This window comes from Alligator mississippiensis, chromosome 2 (assembly GCF_030867095.1).
Source record: "Alligator mississippiensis isolate rAllMis1 chromosome 2, rAllMis1, whole genome shotgun sequence".
NCBI lineage: Eukaryota > Metazoa > Chordata > Crocodylia > Alligatoridae > Alligator > Alligator mississippiensis.
In genome coordinates this window covers 99,806,727-99,831,572 of record NC_081825.1, presented here as the reverse complement: position 1 = coordinate 99,831,572, position 24,846 = coordinate 99,806,727, and positions in this window count along the sequence as shown.

The window sequence follows — 24,846 nt, the reverse complement described above, 5'->3', positions numbered from 1 at the left end:
ACTGACAACAAGGAACCAATTCTATCCATTGTGTTAACTACTCCTCAAGCAGTCCTATAGATTTCATTGGGACTGCTTCAAGGGCTGAGATACTATTTGGCAAAACTGAAGCATTAGTGAACTGCATATGAATAGCTTGTATCTGATTCATTTTGCCTAATGGTAAATGTAATCATAGGACTTGAGACTGAATTGCAAACTATTTTGATAAGAGAAAATATTCATAATAACTATTATAATAAATAATTCAACCAAAAACTAAAAATGTTCTTCATATTCCACTGGCACAAGACATCAGACAAGCTCTTTGGCATTGAGGAATATCTGCATTAACTCTCTTGCCAATCCAGCCACTCACCCATCACCACTCCTGCCAAGTATGGATCCAGCCCATGAGGGCAATCAAGTTTGACACCCCTGAATTAAACAAAGCAAGAGTAAAGGAAAAGCCCATAGATGTGGTATTGTTTGAAAAAAATAACTGGCATGACTTTGAAATTCAAACTTGTCAGACAAGTCAACTTTCATTTTTCACAGACATCTTATTCACTGACCCTTCTTCTTATATCCTTTTGCTTCCACTATAAGAATTCACTCTTATTCTCTGTTTCTGGCTTCAGAACAAAGACTCTTTATTCACCTGACATAGTCACTATCAGATTTGTTTCTGTACTCATCTCCTCAGCTGGTATGTAGATTGCATTGAATTGGATGCCCAACTTGCTCTAAGGCCATTAATTCTTAATGTCTGCAAAACCTTAGCCTGAATCCTTTAACTGTATTTTTAGTAAAAGAGGAGAATGTGAAACTGATTTCTTTCTCAGACTATCCAAAAATGACCTACTGAGAGGGATGAATGGCCATGGAGATGGCAGAAAATATTGCATCCGGCCTCTGCCTAGATATGCACCAGGTTTCAATGAAGCTCTGGGCACAAAGGCCATCTTTGCAATTGCTTAGATTGCAAGGATGCCAAGATTATTTAAATATGGTACAACTGCATCTGCAGTTCACATTGGAAGAGCCTGTCTACACACTATTTTCAAATTCCATGGCTTTAAAGCTTTGTATTCAAGTGGAGAAAAGCAATGAAGAGTAAAGGCTTGCCATTAATCCCTACTCTGTATTCTTCTTAGTTTTCGTTATGAGGGATATAGTTTTACACACTTGGCTTCTTCCTTTGTTGGAAGTGAAAGGCAGGTTAGCATTAAAATAAATAATTTTGGGATAGACTAGCCCCATATTTCCCAAATTATGGTAACCCCCCCCCACCTTGTGAGGGGTGCAAAAGATTCCTGGGCAGAGTGTGAAGCCAGGACAACAGTGGCAAGAGAAGTGGTGGCAGCAAAGTCAGCAGCAATCAACAGCAAGGGAACTTGGCAGTGGCAGCAGGGGGAAATCAGCAGTGAGAGGAATTGGCAGTGGGTAGGGGGAGGGGAATCCAAGAATGGCTGAAGTGAGCTGTAAACCCCAAATGTTTGAGAAACCCTGGGCTAACCCTTTGTTTTTAATATTTATTAATGCAATCAACCATTGTTGTCTTTGGAGAGTTCCTGTTAAAATAAAATGTCCAGTGAAGAACAGGTAGATATTTGCAATTTTATTTGCAGAACTGAATTTGTTGCAAAGGAAATTACAAAGGAATGTGACTTCTCTGAAGTCCTGATTGTTCAGATGAAAAATATAAAATAGAATAGACTAGAAAGGCAAGTTTCTCTCTTCCTATAGCTGTAAGGGAAGAAACAGAACATTTCAATGGGCCACGTCCAATGGACTGTGGTTGTTTATACCATCCAAGGATTCTGTCAAGGGGTTTCACAAAGTTCACAGGAAGCACCTGTGGTATAAACATACAGCCTAAACTCTGAGGTCAGAGTTGGAAAAAAAGATATATCAAGGAGTTGTTTAAATCACAGCTGGCCTCAGGATGCAATGTACCACCAAAGAACATATTTGTTTCTCGAGGATTCCTTCCATTTTTTGTTCCACCCCAAGTCTTCAATGATAGAGGTTATCCATGACACCCTGTCAGGCATAAATCTACTGAAAGCTGGAGATGACAAAAGACTTGCAAATCAGTCATATACAAATAAAGAAAGCTCATGGTCTCTCTGTTTACACTTGACACCTGGAGAAGGTAATAATAGATATTAAAGTGTAACTTCAACTTGTTAGATGAAACAGCTTTTATTTAAAAGGCCATTTTGTTGCTCACTTATAGTTCTTCCACCTAACGACATCACTAGTTCTCTCTCAGAGGGAAAAATTTTTTTTTTTTTTACTATATCACAGACAGTTTTTGGATTTTTTTGTACAAGCTTAAAATATGACAGCCGCCATTCCATATTTTAGATATTTCTCTCCCAGAATTACAAATGTGAAAATAAGGTAACTGCAACTCTAATAAGGTAAATAGAAGGGTTTTTTTTAAATAATGTGGTCAGAGTTTGAACGTCAGAAGCACAATTACATAATAAGTGGTAATGCACAGAGTTTACAAGTAAATCCGATGTTTAGGTAAGGACTTTTTAATGATTTTAAAGATTTATTTAGTCTTAGAAGATATATATTTTTCTAACATTTGGTGGAATGTTTCCAAGATTGATTCTCTACCAGCATGGAGCAAACCTCATTTTATCACTACTACAGATGTATATGGTAGAGGGGGAGGTTTGAGAGACTGGCTCATTCATGCCTGTGAGGCAGGGTCCTATTATTCTGCTGAGACACACTCATCAAAGAAACCCTAAGCAGGCTGTTCAAGTAGAAGTAACTACTCATTCTGATCCACTGTTCAATACTAAGGGGCAGTGACACAGGCCTGGCCAAACCTCTTCACATTGTGAACCTGTCATAGGCAACTGGTGCCACATTAGTCAGGAGGGGCACTTGCCCCCCCCCCCCCCCGGTGACCAGTCCCACCGACCAGGGTGGTGTGGTCCCCTGCGTCCAATCCCACGACAGCCAATCGCTGCAGCCAATCAGTGCAGCTGTTCCCAGGAGCGGCTGCAGTGAGTGGCCAGCACTTGCGGGGGAGCTAGCTGCCCCCCACCCATCGCCTAAGCGGCGAGTATAGCTAGACAGGGGATGCACCGGCACTCTCTGGGGGTGCACGTGCTCCCCCGTGCACTGCCTACATGTCACCACTGGTCCCTGTTACTGGGCCTGTCTGGGCTAAAGAAAGCTTGTCCCCCGTGCACCGCCTACACGTCGCCACTGGTCCCTGTTACTGGGCCTGTCTGGGCTGAAGAAAGCTTGTATTTGTTACTATATGTGGGAGGCAGTCAGATAATGGGATGAGGGAGCGTACATATGGAGAAAGAGAAATAAACAAGAAAGATGTAAAGTGACAGCCAAAATCAGCTTCTGGTACTTGAGATAAGGGTGTAATAGAAGCTTCTCAATGTTTTAATAGAAATTATTTTATTTAAATAATCCTACTTTTAAGAAAGGTCTGGCCTCAGTAGCCCTGGTACCTCACAAATGCATGTAATATGATGTAACAAAAAGAAGATAGATGTAGACAAAATGTATTCAGGGTGATATTAATTTCAAACCTGACCAAAATGTCACCCCTAATAGTTAATGCATTTCACCACAGGTCCAAATGACATGGCATGAAGATCTTTTATCTAGCTTCCTTGCATTTAATTTATTATATACCATATTTACTCCACTCCAAGATGACATTTTTTTCCTCCATTCAGCAGGGGTGGGAAGAAACCTCATCTTGTATTTGAGTATCAGCCAGGGGTAGGCAGCTGCTGCAGCTGCAGCTTCAGCTCCAGCCCTGACTCTGGCCCTGACCCAGGGGAGACCATATGGTGCAGGGGAAGGAGTGCAGAAAATATTGCACAATGCTGCAGGGGCGGGGAAAGGGCACGTTGGGATGACATGGCAGCAGGAGAGCTGCTGCAGCTCCAGGTCTCACTCTGATGCAAGGTAGGGGCCAGGGCTAGAGCTTCCATGGCTTCTGCTGCCGGGCCAGGGCTGGAGCTAAAGCCACTATGCGCTCTGTGCCCCAGGCCAGAGGGACCTGGAACCCTACATAGTGTAAGCAGAAGTGGGAGAGGAAGTAGTAAAAACAGTGGAGGGACCAGGCACTAGAGTGACAAGTAGCTGAAGGAGCAGTCACCAGGGGAGGCAAATGACATGGGGGACAAAGTGGGGGGGGGAGGAGGATAGAATCTAATTATTGGGGAGTCATCTTAAAATGAAGTCATCTTGGATTTTGGTAAATATGGTATACACGATAAGTCCTATCATGTACTCTGCGACATACATGATTCTGGCTTTTAAAGATGCTGTATGAAACACAACATAACCTGGCTTACAGGGAAGCACAGAGGGCCAGAGGCTACTGAACTGTCCTTTTGCATGGTATGGCAACCACTGACATAGCAGGAGACTGTCCTGATGCCATTATGAAAGGGAGTGAGATCATGACCTTACCACAGCCTCACTTTGATAAGACTAATGCTGCAGTGGCCACTGATCTTCCCCAGATTTTCATTCACATTCAAGAATTACAAAAGTGCCTGGCTCGTGGGCAGAGGAGCTAGTGAGGGAGTTGCCTGTGCCCTTCTCTGCTTCTTCTCTGCAAAAAATTTGGTCCTAAGTCCTTAAGTAAAACATTAAGGGTCCAGTTCTGCACCCCTTACATGGAGCAGCATGGTCAGTAGAGACTCTCCATACAAGGAAAGGCCACTAAAACTAAGAATCATAAAGAACTGGATTCTCCACTTTTACATAGACATCTATACTTATCCAAAATATGAGATGCAAGACCCAGGTATCTGGAACAGTAAATTACATTACATACAAGTAATAGGAGGATGATTCATCTTTACTCATTTTGATTAAAAAAAAAAAAAAAAGGTCTAGACCTCGGTTTCACTGACAGTCTGAATACAATACATGTAACTACAACTGACAAAGCTCACAGAGGTGGGTGGCAGTAGCCCTAATATGGGTGTAAGGGCTGAAGTATACAAAGAACCTTCCTTACTTAGCAAGGTTTGAATTAGGGTCACCTACAACTGTAGTCCCTGTGCTTAAGGAGCTGAAAGGACTGTTTCTTTGCTGTGCCCTCAGGATACAGTTGAACCAAAAGGGGAAAACTGAGACCCTAGTGGAGGATAATTCCCCTGCATGCCAGGTTATACTTGGTCTCACTCAGCATCTCTGAATTATTCAGAGAAGTGGGCGTGCATTATGCATCCCTGAAGTGGTGAACCAGTTGGCATACTTGTGGTATGCACAAAAGAGAAGTCAAATATTCCTTGATGCTGAATTTCCCCCCCCCCAAGTTGCCCAAGGCATGACATAGCGCTGCACTGTCCCAAACTGTGCCTTCATGTACATGCTTAATTAATGCCACCCTTTAAAACAAACAGCTATAATGTTCCCTTTCATGTCAGTAATAATCAGCTGCCTATGTTTATTATAGCTGTATCATCCTTAGAATAAGGAAGCTGCTGCATTTTAAAGAAATAACTGCTGAAACACCTTTAGATATTTAGGGGTTTTCCCCCTTTCAGCTGATTATGACAATGACTTTGTTTTTAAAAAGAACATTTGTTTTCCTTTGCTGTTTTTTACCTATCTTTTTGTGGAGTCAAAATAGAAATAAAACTACTGTAGGTTACTTAGTAGGCATTCTGTTCCATAAATAAGCTTGCTTCCTGCTCTCTGTGCTGTGTTCATCAGCTAGAAATAATTGTTCCCAGACTTTCATAGTCTATTATGGTTTTCTGCTCCCAAGACCTTCCCCTGGCCCAAGTTACAAAGGCCAAGAAATTGGCTCTTACACTTGCTGACATGTGTTGGATGAAACCTATACGGAAGTCATTTGTTGGTGAGGAGGACATTAATCAAAGATGATTGTTAAATACATCTGTCGCCTGCTATCAAAGCAACTGTATGGTTCACCCTGAGTTTCCAACAAAAGCAAGCTCTCCTGAGGGTTTTGTTTTTTGGTTGGGATTTTTTTTTTTAGTTTTTCTCTGCAAGGCCACAAGCACATTTCAGTATCAATCTAAGTGCAAGGAGCCTAAGTCCACTTTCATTGCACAAGTTAAAACCAAGAAAAATTCCACTAGAGTCAATGCAATAACCTTGCATATTAAAATCAGGACCTAATAAAACCAAATCTGGGGACTGCACTTGTGGGGCCACAGTGTTCTCAGTAGGAATCAGCAGCGTTATTCAGATAAGGCAAGCAAGGTTTGCCACTACAATTGCATATACTGCCAAATTGCGATATGCATTTCTGAGGTTCTTTAAATATTGTAGATAAAGGAAGGTACATGAAGAGGGCTTTACTTCCAGGTATATTTCTCTCTCTTTTCTTCTTATGATGACTCATTTGCATTCTGCATGTGAAGGATCACTAGCCAGGGAATTTTCCCTTACCATACCATAGGATAACTCATCCCCATCCACCTGCAACCTGACTGGCTTCTCTGTCCTTGATTCCACCTGAGCTGTGCCAAACTGCAGGGCACTCAGAATGAAGTTACACATTGTACTTAGGCCATACTAAATTGGTGGCATGCTAGAGCGGTGTTAAAGTTAGAACGTGCTGTGAGTAGTCACATGCTTAGGGATAACACCATTTCTTGCCTGAACACTAGTCACTAGAGAGCTGATAAGTAGGGGCGTGGCTAGGAGCAGGGACTCCTTGGTACCACCCCTGCCTCTGGATGGGAGGCTGGAGTGGTGCATTCTGGAATGCTAGAGGACTACAGATTACTCATTTTATCTCCGGGGAGCAGACTGAAGTCACCATAATATGAGCTAGATAGCACGTCCCATAGTTAACCCTTTCCTGAAGTGGCATAACTTTGAGATGTTCAGAGGGCACTTACCACAAGTTAACAGCCTTTTATGTGCAGATACTTGCATTTTAAGTACCCTTAGTAACTTCACCCTCAGTCTTTTAAAGGGCTTGCAGGACAGCAGCAGCAATCTAGTCAGTGCTCCCTACCCCTAGCCACTAGGGCTGTGTGAAGCTTCAGTTCCTGATTCGATTTGGTGGATATTTGGCCCAATTCGGTGGCCGAATCTCCGAATCCAAATCAAATCAGAGGACCCTTTAATTTCTATAAATCCAATCGGAACCCTCCGAATCGATTCAGAGAGATTCAGAAAGATTCAACGATTTGGACATAGACACAGCTTTAAATGTTTTTTCTACTTACCTCTAGGTAACATGTGGCTCGTGAATGCTGCGATGCTGGGGTGCGTGGAGTGTCCCACCGAAGCACGGGGGGCTCCCCAACGTGCTTAGCAACAGACCCAGAAGTGGACCAGAAGCACTTCCAGTCCACTTCCGGGTCACGGGGAAACGTGCTGGGGGGCCCCTCTGCGTGCCCCCGGCTCAGCAATTGGTGCTTCCTGGGTCTGGGAGGAGCACCCAGGGTCCTGCTGCGACTGATCACCAAACCGGGGAGCACGGGACGAGGGGGGCCTGCATGCTCTCCAGCAGACCCAGAAGTAGGTTCTGGGTCTGCTGGACTCTGAGTTTGCCAGCAAGCACGTGGAGGACCCCCCTGCACTCCTGTGGGACACTCCATCTGCCCCAGCATCACAGCGATCTTAAGCCATGCCTGGTACCTCAAGCTACATAGAAAAAACTTTTAAAGCTGTGTCTAAATCGCTGATTCTCTGAATCAGCATCAAATCTTCAGATTTGGATTCAACCAAATTGAATCAGGGACAGTGATCCAAATCAGCAAATTGAATCAGTATCCCTGATTTGGGCCAAATCCAAATCTGAATTGGGCCCCCGAACACCCCTACTAGCCACACTAGGCCACCTCAGTCTCTCTCAATCCTATAGCTTTAACCCACTAAACTCATGATTATGAGTCTGGACCTTGACTCCTGACCAATATTTGGCCTTGATACTCCCTCATATTCTTTCCACATTGCCAGCAAGTATGAAGTCATCTTCTGCTTGGCTTCACAGACAACAATTAATTTCAGTTCATCCTTGAAAAACCATTTAAAAAAAAAGGATTTTCAAACAGCAGCTGAGACTGAACTACAAGCACAGATTTAGGGCCAACAATCTGCTACTCCCACAGACTTTGTTCAGTTAGTTTCCACTGGGCCCAAACAGTCCCAGGTTCAGAGGGGATCATTTCTGTTGTTTCAAATATGTCATTTAGAATTGAACAAAGACAAAGCAGTGCAAAAGACCAGAAGATACTTCATTAGCAGCAAATAAAATTTTTAAATGCCTACATTTATTCAGTATCATATTTGTATGAGTGATCACTCCTGTGAGCACTCTAGTTCCTGATCAAGGAACGGACTGTTTATGGATTTTTTAATCTATATTGGTAGAGATAAGGGACATTTTATATATGTGCTGCTGGAAATAATGCAAATGTCATCCTTCCTTTGCTCAAAAGGGGGAAGGAGACTTCATAGAGTGTTCACTCCTCAGGGAAGTAAGCAAAGTTTACACAGTGACCCATCCCTGGGGATTGTAGACAGAAGGGTATCTTTAAATTGCAGCTTCCCTCACTAGGGCAAAAACCATGGCAGGAGTTCACTGACCCAGTAGGTACATCCATTCATTAAGTTTATCTAGTGCCACTGACTTTTGCTACCACTAACTCTTTCCCCTATTGGGGTCCCATTGCTGTAGGCAAGTTCTGCAGTATCTGCAAGATGAATCTAATTGTTCAGAATCTTTGGCCCATATGATCACATGTATTTAAGTGCCTAGCTCCCACTGTACCTCTGAGGATTGGGACTTTTGTGTTTAAATTAATTAAATTAAATTTAACGTAATTCAGTAAAAATATTGGAAATGTCTTTAAAAATTATGAAGTCTTTAGGGGATAAAGCCTATTAATTTTGTAACAACTTAACATAAAACATCTTTCTTTGTTGTTCTATGCTGCATGTGGCTTCTCAGTGTAACATCTAGCTTTGTAGTTTGTTACAAGAGTAATAGGAATATTATAAACCTGTGTGGACCTTATTCCCATATTGATGGACATTAATCCTATAATCATGCCAAGAAAAACATTTCACATTCACTGTTCTTCCTATGAAGAAGGGAGGAAGTCATTTGCCAGATGGTGCTGTTTATTTTACAAGCCTCTCTGACTTTTGCTTATTTTCTCTTGACCTCCTAGGCTTCTCCCATATACACTTAGTGTAGAGAAACAAATGTAAAGGAGCTGAAAGCCATTTGAAAAGTACCTAGTTTTTCCAGCTGGAAAAGATGGAGTCTATATACATCCCATTTAATAATCCAATAGAGTTACTGAACTAGGTTGACCAAGTATGTCCTGAACAGTGCTCAGTGTATGGCTTTGCTGAATTGGAAGAAATGCCATAAACTTGCCTACCTAACACACTGTATGTAAACGGCACTCATGAGGTACTCAAAACATGGATGAATTTATCAAATAAAATCACAAGTGACCTATACACATCAATTCTCACCAACATACACATAAGAGGAGGAGACATTTGATCTGTGCTGAAGTATGATAATGTTTCCTGCCATTATTAATAAAGCAGTCCGGAACAGTAGTATTAGAGGGAGTAGCTCACCCAGCAAAATTAATGCAGCAGTTTCCATTCTGTTTGCTCACTTCAAACATTTCATATAACATCCTCCCTTTTTCTCCTACACTTAAAAAAACAGGAGATTACTAGTGCTTCAGAGATACACTCTTGGCAATGTACATACAGACATCACAGTCACTAATGGGAACTGAACACAGGAATCTTTCCACAACAAATGCACATACTTTTATCACTTCATTTTAAGGAAAACTACTGCCCTAATCCACAAGAAAGAAGTAACAGCAGAAATGGTAAATGTGCACATCACTGGGGCCAAGTTATGACATGGAGCATCATCTTCTGACTGGTCACAGATGGAAGTAGATACATATTGACACCGAAGCTATATAGGCATGGAATAGCACTAAGGGGTCTCAAAGGAGTAGAGAACGGTAGTTCAAAGTAAGGATAAGAGAGCAAATGTCTTCAGGGGTGGAGGAGTGTATTGAAAGAGCAAGTTACTGGACCTGCTACCCTCTTCCAACAGGCACCCCAGATGTGCCTGGCTTCAGCTTTAAAAAGTTCACTTCACCCAAGGGATGATTTCATTTTAGCATTAAGAGTTCATTTTAGCATTAAGAGAGTGAGGATATGCTGCTGTTTATGCTTTGTGCTGTCTGCATACCACCAGCACTTCAACTTGCATTCTCTTGCCAGCAGCCTTGAACACAAAGGTGAAAGCATTGACATCAATGAGACACAGAGCCCCAATTCTGTATGTGTAGACAGCCACGGCATCAAAAAGCCACTCCTACCAAATGAGTTTTAGATTGCTACAGGAAGGGACAATGAGAGATTGTGGTCTGAGTCCTGGTTGCCTGAAAGGCTGCCAGCTGCCCCTCACTGAGGAGGAGGGGAACACCACTGTACTGTGGGAACTCTTCCCTCTCCAAGTACTGTCAGAGGGACAGGTCATGAGCCTGCTGCTAAATTCAGGGAGGGGAGAAAAGGAAGGGCAAACAGCAGCAGCACTCAATCCCTGGGCTGCAGAGCTGTGTACAAGCAAGGCCTCTGGACAGACCCTGGCTATCTGGTGAGCTCTGAAAGCTTCCTGCACATGCAGCACACAGCCAAAGTGGGGGTGTGACCATGTCACCACGTTCCCCTCTGGGTCTTCCCCTACCTGGCACTAGGGACTCAGGCAGGAAGTGGGTGGCTCACCCCAATGAATCCAAAACATTCCTTTGTACTGAGGTTTTGCTCTGCCTAGACAAAGGTTTACATTTGAATTCAGCTTTTCTTTCTGTGGTTAATTCCAGCCTTATGGAAAGGACTCAAGGAGTCTGGCCGTAGATACAGACAAGGAGGATTCTCTCAGACACGACTCAGTTTGAGCTCTGCTATATAAAACAGTCCAGTACATGGATTTCTTAGGGGAAGTTTCAGTAGCACATGTGTAGAATTTATACATTTAGTAAACTAAGCTTCTTTGCAGCAGGAAGATGTTCTGCTTCGAAGATATATAACCATTAACTAATGGTGCAGTGCATACTTAAGACTGTATTTAGATGCAAGTGGTCAGTATGCACTTCTCATTGCTTGCAATTTTCATGCACACACACATGCATGTATATTTGTTCAAATGTAAATCTTTAAAGGCTTGTAACATGTCCTTTATGGTACAAATATGGTAAATTATTATTCAGATACCAATGCTCAGCAGTTCTGCAAGGAACTATGGCTGCCACTGAAAGAGACATGTAAAAACCAGAAAGAAAAGAGCAATGAATAAGTCACACAATGTCCACCTCAAAAAAACCCATAAAAGAAGGTACAAGAAATTAAGCATGATACAGTAAAAAGGAATTCAGAGAAAGAGGATTTTGTTTTATTTTGTTTTTGTCCTAGCATGCACATGAGTAACTTTAATATCAGTGATGACCTTAGGGTTGTTCGGTCCTGGGCAAGAGAGTCATTTGGGGCCCCTTAGAGGTATGTACTCAGGTAAATATTAACTCACCATAGCTGTACTGTGGATCTTTTTAATATCCTTTGGGGGAAATAGATAAATAATCAAGGCTTAAGATGCAAATAGAACCATTTCCTTGCAAAAACTTCACTCCCAAAATATTTGGGCCCCCTAAAGTGTAGGGCCCTGGGCAGTTGCCCGGTTTGCCTTCCCCTAAGGCTGGTACTGTTTCATATAGTAGCCTAATGGAGGCGGGGATGACTGGAGCAGCAGACCCAGGCACCACCTTTATGGAAAAGGGCAAAAATAGCTACTGCTGCTGGAAGTACAGCAGCCAACACTTCCCTGTGTACCGCTGATACTCTGTTATACCTTTGCTCTAATACATAGTTTCTCAACCTGTGGTATGGGTACCCCTGGGGGTACATGAGACACAGGCAGGGGGTACACAGGTACCCCAGCACTCTCACCCTCTTTTCATCTCTCTCACCCCTTCCTCCTCTCAAAACTATGGCAAAAAATTTCCCCAGTAATAATTTGGCGTGCCGCACTTTGCACGGCACTGGGTTCAGCCCTCCTAGCTTGGCTAACATCACCTCTAGCCCAGGTACATACTTAAGCTGTGCACTCCTGGTAGAAAAGGTGGCAACCCTACCCACACCAGATCAGACCATCATATCACGACCTTATATACACAACCCTTCCAACATAGGGCACACATTAGTCTGTAAATATAAAATCCCCTGGAAAATTGAGTGTTGGGGTAATTATTAACATTTTCAGAAGTTAGGGGGTATTTGCTACTTAAAAGGTTGAGAAACACTGCTCTAATATACACAAGTGTGAGTAGAACAGTCTTTGGTTTCCAGACAAGAACTTTTCCAGACAAGAACTGTGTCCAACTGTTTCCACAGTATCTAATATAATTGACCCTGAACTTATTCATAGTAAATCTGTTGAAGAAGAAAAACACAGTAAGAGGACATTTATGGCTTTCTTCAATTTCAAACATATCTAGTACATCAGACAGACAAGGAAAATGGTGATTGCTTTGTCTCCTAAGGTAAAAACTTCCTGGAAGCACTTTAGGGACTGTAAAACATTCTAATGAAATATTGCTTGTTTTAAATATTGTGAGGACCCTAGATCCAGGAATATGTAGCAAAAACACATATCTTGAGTCAGGTTAGGCCACTGTTTTACTGTCTTCCTAGCGTCACTGATAAATGGATCCTCTTGCCTCATTTCTGCTAGATGAGTGAAGTATCAAACTGGAATAACTTGAGTAACAGCAAAAACAAGATAAAATTAATGAAATATAGTATTATCTAGTGAAAAAAACTAAGATATCCTTAATTCCTTTAGTTTCAAAATACATATTACTCTTTATGTTTGGTCATGAAGTGTGAGAAACTCTATGGAACCAACTCTCTTGATATTTCAGTCTTGTACAGTTAAATACATGTTAAACAATAGCAGTGACATGCAACATATATTAAACAATTGTCTATGCTGCTTTTTTAATTTAAAAATGTACATAGATACATGTGGAAAGATTAGTGATGAGAAAAGCCTGAAAAAGTATAGTGGTTTGATTTAGCTCAGCATCTTTAAGCCTTGATGCTTTTTCAAGATGTATCCATTCCACCTAGAGATGGATATTTAATAAGAACCATCTCTCTCTCTTCCAATATTCTCAGTGTTTTCACCTCAGTTGACTAGAGATGACTTCACATGCCATGCCTTGCTTCTGGTTTCCCAGCTAAAACTGCTGACTAATGTGCCAGTTCTTGGTATTTGTAGGGGAGAGTCAGTGCTGTTGGTCTGGCATAAGAATTCAACTGAGACAGCCCATCATTTCATAGGAGCCACACAGGAGCCATCATATATAATACTTATGTTGGCATTGGTGTCCAGCCATTACTTAGAGATGAAAAGGTTAAAAATTCATAATATGATCTGAAGCTACCTGTGACAGGACTTGACTGCTGAGACCAGCCTTGGTGCTCCCTAGTGGCCTTGCTCCCTGGCCTCCCTAACCTCCCATTATGCCTTTGATGTTAACAAAGATACACTTGGGATGCTGCCTGTAGAGGCCAGATTGATTCCCTTGGTATCACACTTCTTCACAAAGTACTCAGAGTTTACCCATAGCCTTCAGGGCTTTGCTGCCTTATCTACCACTTGTGGCCTTAGAGAACCTAAACATGGACCCCTAACTGTGCCTTAAGAGCCTCTAGCCATACTCATAGCCATACCCATGCCCCACAGATGCCACTCCATTACAATTCCATGGGCCCTCCAGGCCCAGGCAATAAACTCATCCCTGCAGGCTTTAATCCCTTGTTTGGGCTTCAGCCTTCCATCTTTGGCCCTTGTTCTCAAGCTGAAGCTTTCAGCCCAGCCCCACCATCTCAGACCTCAGCTACCCAGTGTCAGCCATTCATGTCCTTGGCCACTGCAATTCTCAAAACACAGAGTGCTCCAAGGACCCTGCTACATGGCCTCCAAGCCACCCCCATAGCCACAGTCTGGTCCTCCAGTTGGAACAAACATGAAACATGAACCACGCAGTTACAACTCAGACATAAATCCGCCTTGGGTCTTGAACAGCTGCAGCATTCCTACCCTAAGGAAGTGGCTTGCTTCCCCAGCTTCCAAGGTACCTCCCTTATTCTTTGGTAGCCAGCTCTCTCCATAGCTCCTCTTCCTACAGCAGGCAGGTATAAACTGTCTGCCCAAGCCCAGAGGCCTCTGTCTGGAGTTAACAGTGTTGGGGATGCCTGTTACAGTGCTACATATATCACTTCTATTAATGCATCTGAAGGTAGACTTTTTGATTTTAAGGGGTTCTTTACTGGTATAAAACCTAGTTCAGTGGGGCATTGAAAACCTTCTGGAAAATAATGACTTGTCAAGTTCATAAGGACTTCAGTGCGCTCCAGGATTAGGTTCGTATGGAATATGTTAAAAAAAATTATACTGTGGATCAGATATCAATTTGGCTGCTACGGTACTCTTATTTATCTAGACCTTATAGGAATGTCCAGTCAAATAAAAATAGATTACTGAGAAAGTATCAAATGTCATATTTTGTGCAGGATTGTTGAAAAAAGGAAGAAGACTGGCATGGATCAGACTGTCAGCGGAATTTCTTGGCCTCTACATATATAGAGCCAGATCCTTCTCCATTTGCCTTGGACTTCAATAGGAGTCAGACTGAGCTCTTGTGTAACATTTATCATAATTTTTTTTTAAGTGGCTTGCAACCAGAAGCAAATTGAATTTGCACTACAGACACAGAACAAACAAACAACCAAAATACAAAGTGTGAATTCCTTGTTGTTTCAGCCTCAACAACAGGCTCATGTTTTTCACTGTTAAAAGTCTGATGCTGTTTTCATGGACCGTAGTCCAGGGAATTTCACTTACAGAGTGATGAGCATCACAATTCACACATCAGGACCTGCCAAAAGAGAGGAGTGGAGGGGCAGGGGAAAGCAAAAATGTACTGTTTATAGAAAAAAAAAACAGGAAAATGTTGCTTAGAAAAAGCCACGGAAAAATACTGAGACCTTCCACAGCACAGTTAACCCATTGACTGTGCAGGCAGCAATATTTTTAAAACAAAAGTTTGTAAGAACCCAAAAAGACCATCAAAAAAACCAGCAACAATAAAGAGCAAACATCCTATCTAAAATCTACAAGAGTGTCCAGGAAGAAAACTATGAAGTTATTCACAGCCGTGGCTCTATACAGGGTTAGCAATCCCCCAGGAAGCAAGCCAGAACATGGCACATGAAATCATTTTGCTCAGCATGCCATAGCCAGCCTGGGCTCTGGGCAAGCCCTTGCCACTGGCCACAGAGCCTCAGCTGCTCACAGCAGGCAGCAGGGAGACTGTAAGCAGCTGCACTACGGTCTGAGGAGCCCCCACCCCCCCCCGCCTCAGCTCCTTGCTGGCGGCAAATGCACACGTCTCGGGGTCAATGATGTGGAAGGGGCCAGGCTGCACTGCCATAATGTGCCAGTTCTTGGTATTTGTAGGGGAGAGTCAGTGCTGATCAGACCCCTCATGGCTCCCCCACCATCTGCCTCTGGCATGCCAACATCTTACAAGTCAAAGTTGCATGGTTTTTTGGCACTCCGTCCAAAAATGTTGCTGACCCCTGGTCTATACACTAACAGTGGGCTATTAAAAGGAACAGTTCCACCTTACCCCAACATTTCATTTGGCAGAGGAAAAAATTTGAGCCAATTGGCAATTGATTTCCTTTTTGTTCTTTCTGTTCCATTTTGATGGTTCCCTGACGTACAGCCCAGCTCAAACATTTACCAGTCAGTGAAAAAAGGAGAAATTTAGACAATAATGTATTTGGATGATTCACCTTTTGTGACTGCACAGTGTGTGTTTTGGAAGAGAGGTACCTATTGTCTTGAACACACAGAATGAAACAAGAGCTATACAAAGGATGTTGTTTAATAAGACTGCAATTTTAACTTGACTCATCTTTGTTTTGGCCATCTTACTGACTGAATTAGGCCATCCCATGCAACATAACTCATAACATACAGCATAGGACAAGTCCCCATCCCTTCTTTAATAGCTTCTTTCACCAGATACAAGACTTCTGTCAGGTCCATCAGCTTCCATCATCTGACTATGAGAGTGGTCAACCACTGGAGCAGGCTACCTAAAAAACCTGTGCAATCTCCATGCTTGGAATTTTTCAAAAGCAGGTTGGACGGACACTTGGCTGGGAGATGGTTTAGTCAGGAATGAATGAGCAGGTGAATGGACTAGATGACCTTGTGAGGTCCCTTGAAGCCCTACTTTCCTAATCCCACGATCCTATGAGGGAGGACAGGCTGGGGCAGGAGGATGTTTTCCATACTTTAAAAAAGGTATTAGGAGTCCCACCCTATTCCCAGCTTCTTTAGGAGAGGACTTCTCTGCATAGACTGAATTCTCACCCACCACCACCGGCATCAGTAATTAGCCTGGGTGCCTCTCCCTAGTCTAACTGGTCCACAGACCATTCCCTACTTTTGACCAAAAAATTTTCCATTTATCACTTGGGGAGGTGTACCAAGTGGCCTCTTAGTATGTCAGGTATCAAATACGGTATCTAGTAGGTCATACTGACTCTCACTATTTACATGACTTCTGGTATAGTCTGTGGGCTACTATTCCAAACTGTATTGTGGATGTAAGCAATCCAACCCTGAATGAGTGGGATCCTACTTTACCAGGAAAACCTCAACAACATATGCTTGGACACTGCAATTTCCTTTTCTGAGGGAACTTCCTTCACTGGAAAGAAAAATGGCCTCAAACTTACAGCTACATCACTAGAAAAACCTGAACTAAGAATCTGGAGGCCTAGCTGTGTATGAGTGAACTCCCTGATGATCTCCTGCACCAGTTCTTCAAATTCCCCATTCCTCCAAGTGACTTGCTATACCAACAATTACCAGCAGGAGCCACTGCCTGGTTTTTCTTTCAGAATTGCCTCTTGCTTTATCCTGATTTCAATCTGGCAGTGGTCACTGCCACGATGATGGCAAGAATTCTTATAGAGTAATGCTGTGTCCTTACCAAAGTTTACTGAGTGCCATTTGTCCTTGCGGGAACCCCAGAACCACCAAATATTCAAACTTTCAGCTCTGGCTCTGTGAATGTTGTATCTTCAAGGATTCCCTGTTGCACTCATTAAAGGACTGTCCAGTCCACTACTTTAACAGGGATGGGCTCTGTGCTACTTCCTTTTAAACCAGTCATGAGGGGAGGGAGGGTGTTTGCATTGGAGGGACTGATTTAAATACTCTCCCTCCAGTGCACAGTGGCGAGTGGCTGGCTTGGGCCCCACCAGCATGTCCACTTACTCAGGGTTTTCTCCTTGCCCCCATAGATCCCCCTCTCACCATCTTTTGTAGGGGACCACTTAGGACACCAGTGTTCTTTGTTACTGCTGTTCTAAAGACAGCAAGGTTGTAAGCATTTCATTGTGTTAGTTCATGAATCTGAGTGGCCAGTACTCCAAGTTTAGACCTGGAGAGGGTGAGTGAGATGAGAAGACAGATCATGTCATGAGATGAAGTTTCAGCTGCAAACAAAGGAGGCAGGAAATTCGTTTTTATTGTTTGAGCTATGTGCCTAGCAATTTCTTTGTTTTGCAAAATTTTATCATCAATTTTACTGTGCTCTCATCCCAAATTCAGCCTAGTTCCTAGCTTTGGGCTCATGAATCGTTCCATTAAAATATGTTTTGTCTTCTCTGCACTAATTGATCGGCCATGATACAAATTGATCAGCCATGATAAAAAGGGAAATGAGGAGTTGATCAAAGTCTGTGGGGAGTTTCTTACTGTCCTTACTTACCTGAGCTAAAATCAATCCACATATATTTTGTATAAAACTGGACATATCATTTGCTAATACCATCCCAGAATTAGAAGACTTATAGAATCAGAATTTACTGCCCTCTGTGGAAGGTGAAGGAAAAGCCATCCCTGACACCCGTTTTTATATGAATTATAATATTGCTTTCCCCTAATTCCATATACTGTGTCTGTTCCTGCTGCTAGATTTATCCATGTTCTGATTATGTAAATCAGAAGATTAGTTGTACAAAAGGCAGGGTAGCGATACACCTTATAGACTAACTGAATCAGATATGCATCAGCTTTTGCCAAACTTGTGCAAGGTTTACTCTAAAGTGTACAAGTCACTGTATATGTAGTGATTCCTGGTCTGGGAATAAGATTCAGGGCCCACAAGGGAAGGTAGGGGGCTCTGCTACACAGAGCCTCTCTGTCCAAGCATTTTGTTTTGCTTTATTATCTCTTTCTTGAGATTCTCCAACCACCCTTTCCCCACGCTGCAAGTGCCAGTCAAAGAAATGAAGCAGTAAAACTATCTTGTGGGTGTGCCCTGCTGCTACTCTCAAGATCCCCGTCTCCAGAGTGCTTGAAAATAGTGGCAGGATAGAGTAATGCCTCATTTCTCAGTTCTGGCTTGTGCAGAACAAACAGGTAAACTGCACTAGAGGTACCAGATTTGGGACCATATAACATTTGATCAACTAATTTCAAAGTCATCATCAACTCATCATTGACCAGGTCAGCAGAGGGTCTTGCAGGGGTCAGTTACTGTTCCTATGTGATTTATCAAAGACCTGAAAGAAAACAAAATCTTTACTGATCAAGTTTGCAGATGACAGGCAGATTGGGGCTTAGTAAATGATGATCGATCAAAAAGAGCTTTCTGGATCACTTGCTGATCAAAAGCCAGTGTTATGTATTACATTACAACTAAATACATCTAGAATCAAAGAATAGGAGGTTAAATCCTAGGAAGCAATGGCTTTGAAAAGAACTTGGGGATTTTGATAGAAGTCAGCTGAACAGGAGTTCCCAGCGCTGGGACCAAAAAGGCTCAGTCAATCCTTAAATGTATCAACAAGGTAACCAGAAGCTGAAATAAGGCTATTGATGTATCAGTCACCGGTGTAATCACTACTGGAATACTATGCCCAATTTTGCTGCTACTGGTCAAGAAGGATGTTGATAAACCAAAGAACTTTCTGAGAAGAGGAATGAGAATGACTGAAGGGATTCAAGAAGACAGTCAAAGTAGTTCAATTTTGTGAAACTGAGAGAAAAGAAAAAAAATGAAGAGACAGCTCAAAAACTGAGACAACTATGTCTGCAATCAAATATAGAGCCTTATCTGCCTGTAAAGAAATGATTAAGAAGAACTGATCTTCCCTGCATGTGCAGCAGTTTTGATTAGACATATTGTGTTACTGGCACCACTGGATTCTGTAGTTAAATATTTGGAGGAAAATATTACAACCTGCAATGCCCCATTATTATTATTATTACTCAGAGACTGTAGTTCTCTAGTGCCAATACTATGCTCGGTGGACCAGAACACACACAAAATCCCTTGAGAATAAAAACTTGGCAGTTTGAGATTTCTAGATTTCTGGGAAATTGTACCATGAAAAAATAATGTGAAGTTAGCAGTACTAAGGCCGGTTCTGAGCTTAGTCTGGCTACATTTAAAAGTAGAGCCTGAAAAAATTGTTTTACAGGCTCATTCCAAATTGCTGATATTGGATCTGATTATAGCCTTATGCAGAGCCCAAAGGATGTGGAGTGTGGCCAGCTGCTGAACACAGGCAACCACTTCACCTGGTAAGAAACTGGTTCTTGTTTCAAAATTATGGTCCTTCAGTACTAGGTTTTGAAAAATTCAAACAATAACTGTATTTTAAGGGAGGACAGTCCATGAGTCCAGTGTTAAGATGGAGCTGTTCAAACATTTGACCTCAACATTCTTCACGTACTAAATAAGTTTGACATTATATGAAGATGGGCACAAAAGTCCAATTCACTGGGTTTCTTTTGTTTTCTGGTGTGCTATAGTGTTACAGGGAAGGTACCTTCTGAAAAAAAAAGTGCAGAGGTATAAAACAAATTGATAAGCACAGATGTTTTTAATTGTACAAAAAACAATGAAAGATTAAACTAGTGATAATGAGTTAGTAGAGTGCAGCAGTTTTATACTTCACACTGGCTTACAGAAAATAACCTTTCTGCTTCAGATATAACTATAAACATATGCCTAGTGAAGAAGGAGAGGACTGATTTTAACCCCCTAATAGTGAAGACAAATAAAAAACACTAGAAGCTAAAGAAAAACCAGAACGAGCAAGAAAGTGTGAACCAGACGAATAGGCTTAGGCAATTGTGCCATGAGCAATGACAGCAATACTAGCAAGACAGGGAAGAACCCAGGAAGATGGACCAACAGTCAGCCAGCATGCACCAAGCCACAGTTGAAAGGGTAAGTCAAGGAGGGGAGCTGTAGCTATGCCAAATCAGCTGGTAGTCGGTGGAAGTTGTGTGGTAGGGAGTAGGAAATCTGAAGTGACAAGCCTTGTGTTTGAAGAAGTGAAATAAGCAGAGGAAGAGGTGTGAGAACAGCTAAGGGGCAAGATTAATGCAGAGTTTTGTGTCCTATGGTAGCCCTGGAAACTCAAAAATTTTTGAGATGCTACCAAAGGATACTCAAGGGAGCCTATTACATCTAAAGTTTAAATGATCCTGGGCAACCACTGAAGCTGAGAAAAGTGCTAAGCTACTTTTTCTCAATATGCTATATAACATAGTGCTGACCACTGCCATGAGAGTGAGGGGGAGTTGCAGCATGAACAGCGATTGCCTGAAGCTTTTATCTTCCAGCTGCCTTTCAATAACAACTATTTTGTACAGAAATTCACAGTTTCTTGTTGGAAATTTCACAGAAGCCAGTATGTCCCTGTGAAATATTTCAACTTCAGTGAAACTACCTATGCCAAGAAGAAATATTTTCCATCCCAAGAGCATCAACTAGCCCTAACTACAATGAGAATTGGGTCTCCAAAGGAAACACAATTATTCATACATAGGACATAGAGAGGTGTATGATAAACCAGAAATATGAAGTCTGCATGTGCAAGACTATTTGCTGCAGATGTTCACTTATCCTAAACTTAAATTTAATAAATGTTGATGGTCTTTAAATCAGTACAGTATGCAACAGTTAAAGTTTTAGCTTTAGATACTGGGCATCTGGCCAAACCCTAGAAAAGTTGTCATGAGTTCCTTCAAACACAGAGAAGCCCTCTGAGAACAGAGGTCTATCCATCATGAGGTCATATTAATTTTATGTTCCAGTTCTCAGAACAGAATTTAGCTTTCCCTGCACTTTTTCTACTCATTTAGTACGCTACAACAATATCCCATTGTTTTATTCACTATGAATTACAGTCTTGGACCTATAAGCAACATTCTCTTTCAACTAAAAATTTTATGGAAGTTCTTTTATGAAAGCAAAGCTGAAAGAAACAAAGAAAAAGGAAAAGAAAACAAGAAACAGATATCACAGCCTGATGTCCCAGAGAGTAAATTAAAACCGTCCTTGACTCAGGGGTTCCTGTAGCATTAGCTTCAAAGTACTCTATATCAGAACATTCTTCTTCTTTTTTTTTTTTTTTTTTTTGAAGTAAAACCGATTTTCAAATTTTTACTTCAAAGCAAGTGTAATTGGTCATCTTTTTCCTTTAAAAAAAAAAAAAAAGCATAAATTCAATGGAGCTGTAAAGGGGTTTAGGTTGTAGCTGTATTGGTCTAAGGATATAGGCAGACAAGGTTCCTTGGGTGAATTTGATATCTTTTATTAGACCAACCCAAATGGTTGGAGAATAGTTATTAAGCAAGCTTTCGGGTTCAAAAACCCTTTGTCAGGCTAAGGAAGTTTCAGCAGTTGGTGTGTGCTCTTCCTCGATGGAATGACAAGTAAAGAAGCCAGGGGCTGGGGAGTCAGTTGCCAGGCAGATTGTAATGTATCAAAAATCCAATGTCTATGTTTAGTCCCTGATCTCTAGTATCCAGCAGGTTGATGAAATGGAGCTCATAGGCTCATCTCTGGGATGTGTTGTGTAAGTTTCCCTTGAGGATCAGGACTGAGAGATTGGAGAGAGAGTGGCCCTCCTGTGAGAAATGTGCCCCCACCGGTAATTGGGTGTTTCTGTCTTTGATGGATTTCCGGTGTGCATTCATTCTGGTGCGCAGTTGTTGTCTGGTCTCTCCTACATATCTTCCATCAGGGCATTTGGTGCATTAGATGAGGTATACTACATTCCTGGAGGTGCAGCTGTAAGATCCTGGGATGCTGATGGCTCTGTTGTGGGGTGTAGTAATAGTGGAGGTGGTGGAGATGTGGGGGCAGGTTTTGCATTTCTTGTCATGGCACGGTCTGGATCCTTTTGGTGTGTTCTGGGGTTGAGGAAGTTTGCTTCTGGTGATGTGGTTGGCAAGGTTTGGTGCTTGTCTGAAGGCTAGGATGGGTGGCTCTGGGAAGATCTTTTTAAGAATAGGGTCTTTTTCTAATATAGGTTGCAATTTTCTGAGGATTTTCCGTACAGGTTCAAGGGATGGGTGATAGGTCATAACCAGCAGTGTGCGATTTGTGGGTGTTTTTCTTCTGTACTGCAGCAGTTCTTCACGTGGTATCCAGGTGGCTCTTTCAAACGTGCGATCTACCTCTCTGGAGGAGTGTCCTTGCTGGGTGAAAGCCTTTTTAAGATTGGTGAGGTGGCGATCCCGGGTGTTCTCTTCAGTACAGATGCGGTGGTATCTGAGGGCTTGGCTGTATATCACAGCTTTTTTGGTGTGTTTCGGGTGATTGCTGGTTCTGTGCAGATATGTATGTTGGTCTGTGGGTTTCTTGTATACTGTGGTCTGTATTTTACCCTTCTGGATACTGATCCTTGCGTCTAAAAAGGGGATGTTGGTGTTGGAGTATTCTAAAGAAAGTCAGATGGAGGGATGGTGACTGTTGAATTTCTGGTGGAACTCAATTAGAGATTCCAGGTTCTCACTCCAAATGATGAAGATGTCATTGATATATAACAAGGTTAGAAGACTGTTGTTGCAAGGCAGAAAAGGCATTTTTCATTAGTGAGGGACAGTCTCCAAAATGTTTATAAGTTTGGTCTGTTAAAGAACCTTTGAAGTTGTTGTTTCTCATTTGAATTGGTTTGCAGCCCAGCATAGTGCTACAGGCTCTTGAAAACAGGCCCTTCCATAAGGCTTCCATTAGTTTTAAGAGGGGGAATATAATCTAATGGGCTAAAAACAGACATCAGATTTCTCCTGGGACAAAGCCTTCTCTTTTGGGATCCTACAGTTATATGAGCCCATTGTCCCACTTCGAGAGGAATAACACTTTTTCCCCAGCACAATCCGGGCTAATTCAAATTAATTGCCATTCAAACTCTGTGCATAAATAACCATCCCACAACTGTTTTGGTTCAAATCAAAGCCTGAAATCAAACCTGGGACAATCAAACCTGGGATAAACTTGACATCTGTTTTTAGACCTAGTTGCAATATGGAAGTAGGAGTTCTAAGATTGGAAGCATTCTCCAACTATAACACAAAGATGCTGTATGACTATAGGCAAGTCATTTAACTTATTGAGGCCTCTCTTTCCATGCACAAGAAATAAGATAACATTTTTACTTTGATGTGATAGGTATCTATATGGTATCTATATGGCCCTTCTTACAAGAGCATGTGGTCATTAAACAGACACTAATGATTGTCCTTACAATGCTACTTTAAGCTAGAGCAAGTAACATCACTGGCCATGTGTAGACAAAATGAGGTATCAGATGCAGCATTAAGGCACAGAGCAGTTAAGTGATTTAAAGATGAAACAAGGTATCAGATACAGCATTAAGGCACAGGGCAGGTAAGTGATTTGTAGATGAAACAAGGTATCAGATGCAGCATTAAGGCACAGAGCAGTTAAGTGATTTGCTCAGCCTAACACAGGAAATCTGTAGCAGAATCAGGAAGAGATTCCAGATCAATGGAGTTCCTTGTAAAGCCTTAACCAGAAGGCTCTAGCACTTGTGAATTGCTTTGAGGCCATCTGATGGTGGGTACAATGGTGAGAGTAAAAAAATATTGCTCTTGCTTGTAATGTTTGGTCAGATTGCAGTAAATATTATGAGATGCATCTTTCTCATACAATTTCAGTGCTTCCAATTCTAGCCTCAGCTATATACAGGAAGTAAAGAGATGGGAGAGCATGGAAAAATAAACAAAACCCATGTCAAAGGATGGGCAAAGATTTGGGTTGGCTCCAGTTTTCATTGGGCCAGTTTTGTTGCTTGGAATAGGCCCAAAGTTGAGGGTTTTTTTCTTTAGGGCAAAAATCTTACTGGTCCCAGGATTGGTTTTAATGTCAATACCTATTAGATTGACCCCTTTTCCATCTGGGATTGTGTCTCAAAATACCATACAGGCTTTGCTGGTATTACAACATCTAATAAAAATAACAAACATACGTGAATTACAGGAATGTAATTCCGTCTGTGGCTTTTAGTGTTGACATTAATCACAAGACCATAGCTCAGTCCACCACATACCTCCTCCCTCCTGCTGACGTACCATAGTAGCTCTGTGTGTTTCTACATTTTGCTCATTCTTTAACTTTGCTGAAGACATATTGCACTTAAGATTTTTTTAATAGTTTTCATTGTTGCCATCAACATAAAGCTGGGTCAACAAACGGCTTTCTGGCAGTAACAAAACTGCTGGAATTGATCCCTGATTAGCAGTGCTGTCTGTAACAGCAAACTTTGCAACCATGTTTAATCCCACACTGGTACAGTTCAACCAATGTAGCCATTCAGGAAACTATTGTGTAAACAGGGCTCCAGTGGCTTTTCCTACAATACAAGGGATGGTGTAGGTTCTCAAAGTAGGGTTAGGTGATAAAA